This window comes from Leuciscus leuciscus (assembly GCF_965113295.1).
Source record: "Leuciscus leuciscus genome assembly, chromosome: 25".
NCBI lineage: Eukaryota > Metazoa > Chordata > Actinopteri > Cypriniformes > Leuciscidae > Leuciscus > Leuciscus leuciscus.
Genome location: NC_138724.1, coordinates 32,301,051 through 32,311,344, shown reverse-complemented (window position 1 = coordinate 32,311,344; position 10,294 = coordinate 32,301,051). Strand labels below are relative to the sequence as shown.

Sequence of the window (10,294 nt, the reverse complement as noted above, 5' to 3'; positions counted from 1 at the left end):
TGTCATCGCTACAATCAGCTCCGCCCTAAGAGTGTTCCCATCATGTCATCGCTACAATCAGCTCCGCCCTAAGAGTGTTCCCATCGTGTCATCGCTACAATCAGCTCCGCCCTAAGAGTGTTCCCATCGTGTCATCGCTACAGTCAGCTCCGCCCTAAGAGTGTTCCCATCGTGTCATCGCTACAATCAGCTCCGCCCTAAGAGTGTTCCCAGTGCGTCATCACTACAGTCAGCTCCGCCCTAAGAGTGTTCCCATCGTGTCATCACTACAGGCAGCTCCGCCCTAAGACTGTTCCCATCGTGGCATCACTACAGTCAGCTCCGCCCTAAGAGTGTTCCCATCATGTCATCGCTACGATCAGCTCCACCCTAAGAGTGTTCCCATCGTGTCATCGCTACAATCAGCTCCGCCCTAAGAGTGTTCCCATCGTGTCATCGCTACAATCAGCTCTGCCCTAAGAGTGTTCCCAGTGCGTCATCACTACAATCAGCTCCGCCCTAAGAGTGTTCCCAGTGCGTCATCACTACAATCAGCTCCTCCCTAAGAGTGTTCCCATCGCGTCATCACTACAATCAGCTCCTCCCTAAGAGTGTTCCCAGTGCGTCATCACTACAATCAGCTCCTCCCTAAGAGTGTTCCCAGTGCGTCATCACTACAATCAGCTCCGCCCTAAGAGTGTTCCCATCGCGTCATCGCTACAATCAGCTCCGCCCTAAGAGTGTTCCCATCGTGTCATCGCTACAATCAGCTCCGCCCTAAGAGTGTTCCCATCGCGTCATCGCTACAATCAGCTCCGCCCTAAGAGTGTTCCCAGTGCGTCATCGCTACAATCAGCTCCGCCCTAAGAGTGTTCCCATCGTGTCATCGCTACAAACAGCTCCGCCCTAAGAGTGTTCCCATCGTGTCATCGCTACAATCAGCTTCGCCCTAAGAGTGTTCCCAGTGCGTCATCACTACAATCAGCTCCTCCCTAAGAGTGTTCCCATCGTGTCATCGCTACAATCAGCTCCGCCCTAAGAGTGTTCCCATCGTGTCATCGCTACAGTCAGCTCCGCCCTAAGAGTGTTCCCAGTGCGTCACCACTACAGTTAGCTCCGCCCTAAGAGTGTTCCCAGTGCATCACCGCTACAGTCAGCTCCGCCCTAAGAGTGTTCCCAGTGCATCACCGCTACAGTCAGCTCCGCCCTAAGAGTGTTCCCAGTGCGTCATCGCTACAGTCAGCTCCGCCCTAAGAGTGTTCCCATCGTGTCATCGCTACAGTCAGCTCCGCCCTAAGAGTGTTCCCAGTGCGTCATCGCTACAGTCAGCTCCGCCCTAAGAGTGTTCCCATCGTGTCATCGCTACAGTCAGCTCCGCCCTAAGAGTGTTCCCAGTGCGTCACCGCTACAATCAGCTCCGCCCTAAGAGATGTTCCCATCGTGTCATCGCTACAATCAGCTCTGCCCTAAGAGTGTTCCCAGTGCGTCATCACTACAGTCAGCTCCGCCCTAAGAGTGTTCCCAGTGCGTCATCACTACAGTCAGCTCCGCCCTAAGAGTGTTCCCATCGTGTCATCGCTACAATCAGCTCCGCCCTAAGAGTGTTCCCAGTGCGTCATCGCTACAGTCAGCTCCGCCCTAAGAGTGTTCCCAGTGCGTCACCGCTACAGTCAGCCCCGCCCTAAGAGTGTTCCCAGTGCGTCATCGCTACAGTCAGCTCCGCCCTAAGAGTGTTCCCAGTGCATCACCCCTACAGTCACCTCCGCCCTAAGAATGTTCCCAGTGCGTCACCGCTACAGTCAGCTCCGCCCTAAGAGTGTTCCCAGTGCGTCACCGCTACAGTCAGCTCCGCCCTAAGAGTGTTCCCAGTGAGTCATCGCTACAGTCAGCTCCGCCCTAAGAGTGTTCCCATCATGTCATCGGTACAATCAGCTCCGCCCTAAGAGTGTTCCCAGTGAGTCATCGCTACAGTCAGCTCCGCCCTAAGAGTGTTCCCATCATGTCATCACTACAGTCAGCTCCGCCCTAAGAGTGTTCCCAGTGCGTCACTGCTACAATCAGCTCCGCCCTAAGAGTGTTCCCATTATGTCATCACTAGGGGTGTAACGATACACCAATGCCACGGTTCGGTTCATATCACGGTTTTGGAGCCACGGTTCGGTTCGGTTCGGTTCTGTTTGCTGTGGGGGCAGGGTTCATGGCAGGGCACCAGCAATAATAACGCTAGATTAACTTTAACTTTATTAACTGAACTTTATACAGTGGCTTCAGCCTTTCTTTAGAGCACTTAGCACACCTGAGTTAACTAAAATGAAATAAATGCCTCCACTGACTAGTCAGAAATAAACTGCACACCTGAGTAGGGTTGCCAACTTCAGAAAAGTAAAATGCGGGACAATCGTGGTTCTTTATAGGAAAACAAGGGACACTCAAAATATTTGTACTGCATCGCACAATGTACATCATTTCATTGTCTGCAGACAGTTAAGTATATGTTTAAAAGGTTATCAGACAAACACATTTGTATTGCTTAACCTATTTATGTACAATTTAATTCTAAAAATTATTGTAAAGTCATACAAACAAAATGTCACATTACAAACAAACCACCATTCAAAATAACAGCATTTATCTGAAATAGAAAGCTTTTTTAACATTATACATAGGCCTACAGTTCAAAAGTTTGAGGTTTGTAAGATAATTTTTTGGGGGAAAGAAATTAAAGAAAGTAATTGCCTACTTTTATTCAGCAAGGATGCATTACGTTAATCAAAAGTGACAGTAGCCTACATTTATAGTGTTACACAAGCTTTCTATTTCAAATAAATATCTTATGATCTTTACATTCTTCATAGAATCCTGGGGGGGAAAAAACAAACCAGTCTTAAACATTAATAATAATCAGAAATGTTTTGTGAGCATATTATTCCCTCAGGTAGATTACATGTTTTCTTGCGTGGCTGGATGTTGGACTCATGAACAATAATCACGTTGTTTGCATTCGCTAAAATTGATTTGCCGAAATCAAAACGTGGACAGTGAAAAGGAATTACCGTTAGCGCGAGACGAGTCCGGCTTGAAGCGGAAGCGACCAGACGGCAGAGGATTATGTTCGCAAAACAAACAATGATTTGTCTCAAAACGATGATTAAAAAATGCTGTGATATGTCATCATATTGGATGATGACAGGTGTCGGTGATTCGTGATCAGCACTGCTGCTGTTGCTGCTGTATCAGTCAGTGGTTGTGACCGGAGGGTCTTCAATCTCAATATGAGTTGCCATCCTGAAGTGCGTATGTAAACTCTCGAGCGTGATCGATCACCCAAATCACGTGACATGCACTTTATTTAGTAAATAATATTATAATAATATTTAGTAAAACTACAGCTCTTATTAGTTGTTAAAAGTGTACTCATTAATAACTATTTAATCAAATGTCAAGGAAGAAAAAAATAGTTTTGTGACAAAGTGATGTGAGAGTTGGGCCGGGGCAGCAGGGGGCGGGGCGCGTTCGGTTCGACATGAGAGTATCGCGGTTCGAACCGTGGCTGTTGTATCGCGGTTTGTCGGTTCGGTTTGAATATCGTTACACCCCTAGTCATCACTACAGTCAGCTCCGCCCTAAGAGTGTTCCCATCGTGTCATCGCTACAATCAGCTCCGCCCTAAGAGTATTCCCATCGTGCCATCTCTACAATCAGCTCCGCCCTAAGAGTGTTCCCATCGTGTCATCGCTACAGTCAGCTCCGCCCTAAGAGTGTTCCCATCGTGTCATCGCTACAATCAGCTCCGCCCTAAGAGTGTTCCCAGTGCGTCATCACTACAATCAGCTCCGCCCTAAGAGTGTTCCCATCGTGTCATCGCTACAATCAGCTCCGCCCTAAGAGTGTTCCCATCGTGTCTTCACTACAATCAGCTCCGCCCTAAGAGTGTTCCCATCGTGTCATCGCTACAATCAGCTCCGCCCTAAGAGTGTTCCCATCGTGTCATCGCTACAATCAGCTCCGCCCTAAGAGTGTTCCCATGTGTGTGTATGAGTGTGGGGGGGATCTCTGAGGGGGGATCTCATCGTTACGCAGCGTCGAGTGAACCTGTGAACATGAGTTACACAAGTAACCCGAGACCTTTTCAAACCGAGGTCCAAAAACTGTAAAAAATAGATAAATAAATTTAAATAAATGTAAATAACAAAATAAACAAATATTTACAGTTATAAATAAAAATATGTTTAAACAAACATATTAAAAATAAATAAATAGATAAATTGACAGTAATAAAAACAAAAAATTGGGAAAAATATAAATACTTTAAAATAAATTGATGCTTAATATCTCTTCTTGACATGAATCACTGTAAATGTTTACTCGTTTCTGAGGTGATGGACAGACGTCATCATCAGACGCTGGTCATTTCTCCTAAATCATCTGTCACAGAGGTCACACAGAGGTCACGCAGAGTGCAGTGGTGCATGATGGGAAGCCATGAACAGAACATTCCAGAGCTCCGTTTCTGGCTGAACTTAAGGAGCCTCACACTCTCTTACTGAAGATAAAGACGAGAACAACGACCCCACCAACACACACACACACACACCAAACAGACCGTCTTTGTCTGGTACGTCCCCCTCCTCAGAGATCCCCCACACACTCATACACACACACACACACATCATTATCACATGTCCATTTAGGCTCTAATCAGGCTCTAAAAAATTATATAAAAATGTGGATTTAGATTAATCGGCCAATATATCGGTTATCGGCTTTCAAATATAATGAATCATCGGTATCGGACAAATTTTTCATATCAGTGCATCACTGTGACCATTTATTGATTGTTAATTTAGTATATGTGTGATAAGTTATAATGCCAACACTGACCGGCTGTGTGTAGATTATTCTCATAACATAAACAGGAAATACATCACCTGATCTAACAGACACCGACCAACCAGGAGGACCGAAGTGCTCTCATAGCAACCAGAACTCATTCTTAAATATTAATGTGCCAACCACACTATTAAAGATGCCCAACAGAAATATTATAATTACATGCAAATCAGATCCAGACACTTTGAAGCAGAAATTATGTAAAACAGGAATAATGAAGTGAACATCATCAAGCATTAATCAGGATCATCCAGAGAATATGAACACACACACACACACACACACACACACACACACACACACACACACACACGTGTCTGTGGCCTTGTGTAATGCAGCCCATCTGCCGGTTATGGATCGCTGGGAAGCTGAAATGAGCTCATAATGAAACACATCGGCTCTGCCAACACTCTCCAGTCCCACACTGTCCCAAACACTGTCCCAAACGCTGTCCCAAACACTGTCCCATACACTGTCCCAAACACTGTCCCAAACACAATCCCAAACGCTGTCCCAAACACTGTCCCAAACACAATCCCAAACACTGTCCCAAACGCTGTCCCACACGCTGTCCCAAACGCTGTCCCAAACGCTGTCCCACACGCTGTCCCAAACGCTGTCCCAAACACTGTCCCAAACGTTGTCCCAAACGCTGTCCCAAACGCTGTCCCACACGCTGTCCCAAACACTGTCCCACACTGTCCCAAACGCTGTCCCAAACGCTGTCCCAAACGCTGTCCCACACGCTGTCCCAAACGCTGTCCCACACGCTGTCCCACACGCTGTCCCAAACTGTCCCAAACGCTGTCCCAAACGCTGTCCCACACGCTGTCCCAAACACAATCCCAAACACTGTCCCACACACTGTCCCACACACCCTCAGTGAGACTGAGTCTGTCCGTGACGGTTGAGCTGCTATTGAAAAGCTCCGACGCGGCAGACAATGACCCGGCACACTCATTTGCATTGTATTAATTGGGGGATGTGACCCAGTAATGGAATGCTGTGTGTGTGTCTGTCTGTGTGTGAGTGTGTGTGTGTGTGGGGATCCCCAAAAGTTAGCTAAACATGACCCTATTTGGAAAAGGCCTTTATAGACATACACACACACATTTACACTGTGTATATTATACATACATACATTATATATGCTATAGGTAGCTTTTTTCTAAAACTTGTTTTACTAATCAGAATAGAAGAAAACTATTCATATGAAAAAGCTACTCATAAAATGAGAGGTTATATAATATCTAATTTTCTCTCATCTCAGACAGCGTCTCATAACATTTTCTGAGATAATCAATATATATAAAATTGTATGAGCTTTTTCATATGAATAGTTTTCTTCTATTCTGATTACTTGATTACTTGAAGTTACTAAATTACTTCAACCTGAGGGAACGTGTTAGCTTAAGCTTATGAAAAACCATCGCTGTAATCCTGGACCCGGCCCTAATTTAAATAACACCTTTGGCTTTCAAATTAATTCTGGAAAAAAAAAGTCTGTCATTAAATGCAAATAATCGGATATAATCTGATTCAAAGCGCGCGCGCTCCCGCGCCGCACCTGCTCGCGTCACCTGAACACAACATCACAACTACTACAACATCATCACATTACACAACACTACACTAAACAACACAACACTACACTAAACAACACAACATTATAGAGTATTACAGACATTTTATTTCATTACAGACTTGTCTCTGTCTGACACTTCATACATTAACAAATGAGACAAAATAAGAGAGAAGTATCGCCTGAAACCGTCACATCTGCAGTACAAGAGAGGATATTACCTCATAAAATAACATATCTCACATAATGTACCTCACAATCATGTGAAAAACGAGAATTGAGCGATTATAAACCGTTTATAGCGATTGACAGCTGCGCGTTTCTCCGCGCAAAACTCATGAATCACGCGATTAAACCGAAATATATTATGAGAAACATCAGCTACTGACCTAATGAAACCCGCTCGGTCCTGGTCCTGGTCTTAGTCCTGTTTCTGGTCCTGGTCCTGGTTCTGATTCTTGTTCTGATTCTGGTTCTGGTCCGGTCTGCGGTACTGTGACTGTTTCTGTCCTGCGCTGCGACTGACTGGACTCTCCGCGCGCGCTCTCTTCTCCAGTAATGCCCGCGGATCTCGGTCGCGCGCAGTCTCGGGAACGCGCAGTGCTCCACCAGCCTGAGCTGACGAGCTTGTTTTGAGGGTTTGAGGTTTCTCACTGGATGCGCGGTGGGACGAGGCAAAACATGACTGGAGATTTCCCAGAATTCAATTTAAAATCACCCAGGCGTCCCGTCTGAGAACAGAGCCGTGAACACTCCATCAGATACAGATGAAGGTCTGCTGTTCACGCGTTCACTGAGCCGAGTCTCTTCTGCAACAGATGAATGAACCACAAGACTGATGAAAAGAAGCAGAATATACAGAGTCTGCATAAACAAACAGAATTTACACACACATAAAGGTTCTTTATAGGCATCAGTGACTCTTTCCATTGCACAAAAGGCTCTTTATAGTGGAATACGGTTCTTTAGATTATTAAGATGTTTACATTCACATTATCTTTGAGCAGATGCTTTTATGCAAATTAGGAGAACAATTGTTCGCAATCAAACCAACAATAGAGCAACAATATATAAGTGCCATGATCAGTCCCACTTAGTCCAGCACAGCACACGTAGCAAAGTGCGTTTTTATTAAATAGATAAATAGATAGAGTAGAATAGTGGCTGTTTAACTGATCATCAGTCACAACTCCAAGGTTCCTGGCTGACCTTGATGGAGTTGTGGATGATGAACCCAGCTGAATGGAGAAGTTGTGATGAAGTGTTGGGTTGGCCGGGACCAGCAGTTCTGTCTTTGTAGGGTTTAGTTGAAGTGAAGTTTAGTTGAAATGTCTGTCAGTCAGGCTGAGATGCGAGCAGCTCCTGTGGGATCATACGGCTGGAATGAGAGGTAGAGTAAAAACACATGTTTCTGAATGACAGATCCTAGTGATGACATGTAGATGGAGAAGAGAAGCGGTCCCAGCACTGAGCCCTGAGGCACTCCAGTAGCTAGATGATAACAGTGATGGGAAAACCCATGTTTCTGAATGACAGACACTAGTGATGTCATGTAGATGGAGAAGAGAAGCGGTCCCAGCACTGAGCCCTGAGGCACTCCAGTAGATAGATGATAACAGTGATGGGAAAACCCATGTTTCTGAATGACAGACACTAGTGATGACATGTAGATGGAGAAGAGAAGCGGTCCCAGCACTGAGCCCTGAGGCACTCCAGTAGATAGATGATAACAGTGATGGGAAAACCCATGTTTCCGAATGACAGACACTAGTGATGACATGTAGATGGAGAAGAGAAGCGGTCCCAGCACTGAGCCCTGAGGCACTCCAGTAGATAGATGATAACAGTGATGAGATAAACCATGTTTCTGAATGACAGATCCTAGTGATGTCATGTAGATGGAGAAGAGAAGCGGTCCCAGCACTGAGCCCTGAGGCACTCCAGTCGCTAGATGATAACAGTGATGGGATAAACCATGTTTCTGAATGACAGACACTAGTGATGACATGTAGATGGAGTAGAGAAGCGGTCCCAGCACTGAGCCCTGAGGCACTCCAGTAGCTAGATGATAAAAGTGATGGGATAAACCATGTTTCTGAATGACAGACACTAGTGATGACATGTAGATGGAGAAGAGAAGCGGTCCCAGCACTGAGGCACTCCAGTAGCTAGATGATAACAGTGATGAGATAAACCATGTTTCTGAATGACAGATCCTAGTGATGTCATGTAGATGGAGAAGAGAAGCGGTCCCAGCACTGAGCCCTGAGGCACTCCAGTAGCTAGATGATAACAGTGATGGGATAAACCATGTTTCTGAATGACAGACACTAGTGATGACATGTAGATGGAGAAAAGAAGTGGTCCCAGCACTGAGCCCTGAGGCACTCCAGTAGCTAGATGATAACAGTGATGGGATAAACCATGTTTCTGAATGACAGATCCTAGTGATGACATGTAGATGGAGAAGAGAAGTGGTCCCAGCACTGAGCCCTGAGGCACTCCAGTAGCCAAGGCCGCATTAATGCATGGGCTTACCTGGGCTGAAGCCCAGGGGCCTCCCAAGTTCAGGGGCCTCCCATGTTCAGGTTCATGATGAGCTGAAAAGGTCATATTTTTTTTTTAATTTGTCAGATTTTGTCGCTGTATGTCGCTAGTCGCTTGTGGGCGTTGGTAGTGCTGTCGCTCTAATGTTATTGTTATGGTGCGTTCACACCAAATAGAGCGTCTGGCGCGAGTGATTTCATGTCAATGCAAACACGCGTTTACGCGCGTCTAGATGTCCCGCGGCGCGAATGAGGCGGCCACATCTATACAAAACACCATCACAAGTGATATTATACAAATATATAATTTTAATTTGACTAGGAATTAGGCTCAAAAGAAACAGTGCTGTTGGGAGAGTGTTTTTATATTACCACACAGCAGTGCTCAGGGATTAAATCATTTACTAGATTAACGATCGATCAATCTACAAATTAAACTCACTCATACTGTCATAAATTACTAAAACGTCATTCGAATTTGACAAATAATAAATTGTCTTTTCCCTAATGGTCAACATAATGCAGGGGAAACTGTAAAATGAACTGCAGCAGTGCTAAACTTGCATCATAAAACTACAACACTCGAACTATAAATGTATGAATTAAACTCACTGAGACTGTCGACAGTTTCTTTTCCATGCATTATTTTATTATATCCATGTTTGTGGTTAGTTACAGTCAAATCATATAAAACAGTGAAATCGGCCTTGAACTCCTCTGTCTTGCATGCACTGCACTCGAGACGGTGACGGGAGCTGAGCTCCACTGAAAGGCTTCTTTCCTATTGGTTGTCGCTCGCGAAAATCGCTTCTCATTTGCATAAAGTTGAAATTTAGTTGCTGTGTGTGGTTGTTAAATAAAGTGTCTTGTGTTTATGTGCTCAGTGATATGTTAATAACAATATTAAAATTAAAAACAATATTTAAAAACTCACTGTTGTAGATCTCGAAAGAAACTAATGCATTTTGTGATGTAGATTACCTAGATAGGCTTTACACATTTTTTTAAATGAGACTCTTTAAATCGAGGGGATGGGGGGCCTACAAAACCTCTCAGCCCCGGGGCCTAACATTAGGTTAAGGCGGCTCTGCCAGTAGCTACAGTAGATGATGGTCTTAGACACCTCACCCCTCCACGACACCCTGAAGGACCTGCTGAGAGGGAAGACCTAATCACTGAAAAGTTCTTTGGGGAACCAAAATACTTATTTGGCATCATTGTGAAATATTATATATTAAAACAAATCATAACTTCTCATGTACCTGCAATGTGCGATTGTTCAGAGAACAGCAGGTTT

General features: G+C 44.9%; 1 protein-coding gene across 8 annotated transcripts in view; it reads right to left on the bottom strand.

Moving 5' to 3' along the window:
- The window catches only part of nrcamb (neuronal cell adhesion molecule b), a 79,153-nt gene extending 72,154 nt beyond the window's left edge, over nucleotides 1–6,999 (bottom strand). For all 8 annotated transcript variants that reach the window (XM_082160635.1, XM_082160640.1, XM_082160638.1 and 5 more), the window contains exon 1: nucleotides 6,841–6,999. The gene's annotated coding sequence lies outside the window, so the exon portion shown is untranslated. The remainder of the gene's footprint in view (nucleotides 1–6,840) is intronic.
- Between the last annotated feature and the right edge of the window lie 3,295 nt (nucleotides 7,000–10,294).